Here is a 3,095-nt window from a genome sequence, read left to right as displayed (position 1 = left end):
TTCCTGCTGCTCCCACTTTGATTCTATTTTCCCCTACAGACAGCTGATGCCATGTGATAGAGAAAAAAGGCCCTAGAAGTCCCTCCTTCTTATCCTTTAAGCTGCACAACAGAAAAAGATCTATGTCCTTTGCTCTCATTGCCAAAAGAAATGGCTCCAACAAGCAAGCTTGGGTCACATGCCCAGCACTGGACCTATCACTGGGGCCAGGCAAACAAGGTACTATAATTGGCTGAGTCTGGATCATGTTCCAACCCCTGTGGCCAGGTGATTGGGTAAGAAACTGTGATTGGCAGCACCATCCCAATCACATGGTCAGAGTGGAAGAAGAACATTTCCCCAAGGATGTGCTGAACAGACAAAGACAGCAGATGTCCATCCACTGGTCACAGCCAACTCCCAGCTCAGGTGGTTTCTCAGCTTTGCCAGTCCAATTTGTTCCTGTTCCTCAAATGCCCAAATTGTCTCCACCCAGCTCCTAGCTATCTTCCTAAAGAGAATGATTCTGGGCATGTCTTGAACAAATCATTTTAAATAAACATCATATAGATGGTAGAGATTTCACCTTCACTTAATTAGTTGTATTTACGCTTATGATGAAACAACATGATGAATCTCTCCTTTCCTCCTTGTAGCCTGGGCACAGGACTCATTTAAAAGGCTTATGTTACTGCCCTTTGCTAATTATGGTAGATGGTTCTAACTTGCATCAAAAAACAGAGTCTGTGTACCAAAGACTCTGGTACAAAGTCTTTGTACCAGACAAAGAAGAACAATATATTTTTCCATGTTTCTGTAGCATCAACCTCCTGGGCTCCCAGTCTCTCCTCTGCCCCCGCAGCAGGCACCCAAAACCCTCATGCTAGCAAATTTATCCATGATGAGGTGACAGAGCCTTGCTGAGTTGGTGTTAAGGTTCTGAAAGAGGAGATGAGGAGGAAAGTAATGGTTAACCCAGTTGAAAAGCACTGACAGCCGATAAGCTGATGGGCATCACAGCAGATTGGGTAGGACTCAGGACAAATATGGGGAATACTTTTCAAATCACATTATCAAGTCTGAACTCCTTACTACCAATTTTCCAGTGCTACTGACCAAAATAAGGACTCCTCCTCCAAATTGAGAGTCAGATAATCCTGTGCTCAAACGCAGATTTCATTACGGATTAGCTGAATCAAATTCCCTTACATCTCTGAGCCTCAGCTTACCTGTCTATTTGGTGATAATAGTTACTTACTCATAAAGCTGTTGGGAGAATTTTAGAAAGACAGTGCACGTAAAATACAAAGCCTACTGTCTACACTTAGGAGGAGCTCAAAAAAGGTCAGCTCCCCTTGCCTTCACAGCCCAAAGGTAAAGCTCCTTGAGGGCAGGCACAGTGTCTATATTTTCAGCACACATTAAGGGCCTTGACACAAAATGGTGTGACAGTGTTTGGTGCATGAATAAATGAACAGGACTGCCACTACTTGCATAATTTCTTCAGGGGCGTTTCATTTTGTCTGGTCAGAACAATTATTCTCTATTTGAGAATTGATGTCTTCTATTCATGACAAGGCGGTATGTATCACCTTCTAAGATGCAAGTGACATTTTCTCAAATGCCCTGAATGAAGGGAAGCACAGCACTGCCCCCAGTCTCTTTGGAGATTCTTGGGGAGCCTCAAGTTCAGCTACAACCTGGGTTCCACTTCCACTAAATTGGTTCATTTTACAAATCATTCCTCTGTTCTGCAGGGGTTTTTCTTCAGTTCTAGGTACTTCTGCTGTAAGCATCTTTGCCATAAACATCTTTGCTGCAAACATTTTTGCCTCATAACTACTTGGCCATAAGGCAATCTTGCCGTAAAAGATAACTGGTTGACAGTTTGGTTTTAAGCGGTCGACAGTTTGGTTTCATTTCTCAGTGGACATAGGACTCCCATTTTTACATTCCATCAATCTTAGCCCTCATGATAGTCTATACAGTGATGAGTAGCATGGCAGTCTTAAAATAGTAGATGATAACCACTTACATGGACTTGGTAGAAAAGACGGTGATAAAACTTACTGGAAGTGTGATGAAGAGAGCCAGAGTGAATGGCTTTACACACTCTGGTGTAAAGACAGAGTGAATGCTGTACTAGAATATGATAATGTATCAGTTTGCAAATCCTTCAGTGATTTGAAGGTGCAGAGTTGAACCCACACCTTCCATAAAACTTTGGAACATCTATCAGTGGGCATGTGACAACCTGCTAAGAACAAACAGCTTTCCCAACGCGATACAAAGCTCAGGTACAAATATGCATCCTAGTATTTGGAAGCTGATGCCTCACTTAATGAAGAATTTTATCAGAATAGAAGAAGTGTGATGCCAAATGAGGCGACAAATCAACAAGCAAACAAAATAAACAAATAAATAGTATAAAATACTGTGAATGAAAGACTTGGAAGACAAGTGCTTAGATACAACATGCAAAATAAAATCAGTTATTTGCGCAGTATTGCCATGAATTTACACACATTTCAAATGTATTCAAATATTTTGTATTTTGCAATAAAGTCTTTTTAACTTTTGTTACCCATTTTTCATGTTTCATTATGTCCTTTTTAAGGCCCCTCTTTTATTTTTCCTTATTTTATCTTTTACAACAAACCTGCCTTATGGTCGATTAGTTACACAGCAAAAGTACTTACGGCAAAAATACCAGACATACTTTTTCTTCTTTCTGCACCATATCACCCCTCCTAATAAACAGCCCAATCCATCAATCCCCCAAAATACTATGGCTAGACTATGTAAACCAAAGATTTTACCAAAGCTTTCACGTAAGAAATTGCATGAGAGCATTTCAAATGATTTAGAATTTAATATTAGATGTTCCCATTCTCAAAATCCCCAAATCCCTGATCAGCCACCTGCCTGCACATTCTCCAGCATCCAGGCGTGTGTCTGCCTCCCTCTCCTCTTTCTCTTCTTCTGTCTGCTCTCAGGCACCTCCCCGCTCAATGCCCTATTATCTCATCATCCCACTGTCTCTTTGCAGACCAGTCCCTCAGGGACTCACACTCCACACCTACAGAAAACTCTAAATGTAAGACTCTCCTTGGTTC

Source organism: Lipotes vexillifer, unplaced genomic scaffold, assembly GCF_000442215.2.
Source record: "Lipotes vexillifer unplaced genomic scaffold, Lipotes_vexillifer_v1.1 scaffold232, whole genome shotgun sequence".
NCBI classification, from domain to species: Eukaryota; Metazoa; Chordata; class Mammalia; order Artiodactyla; family Lipotidae; genus Lipotes; species Lipotes vexillifer.
This window is presented reverse-complemented; position numbering follows the sequence as displayed.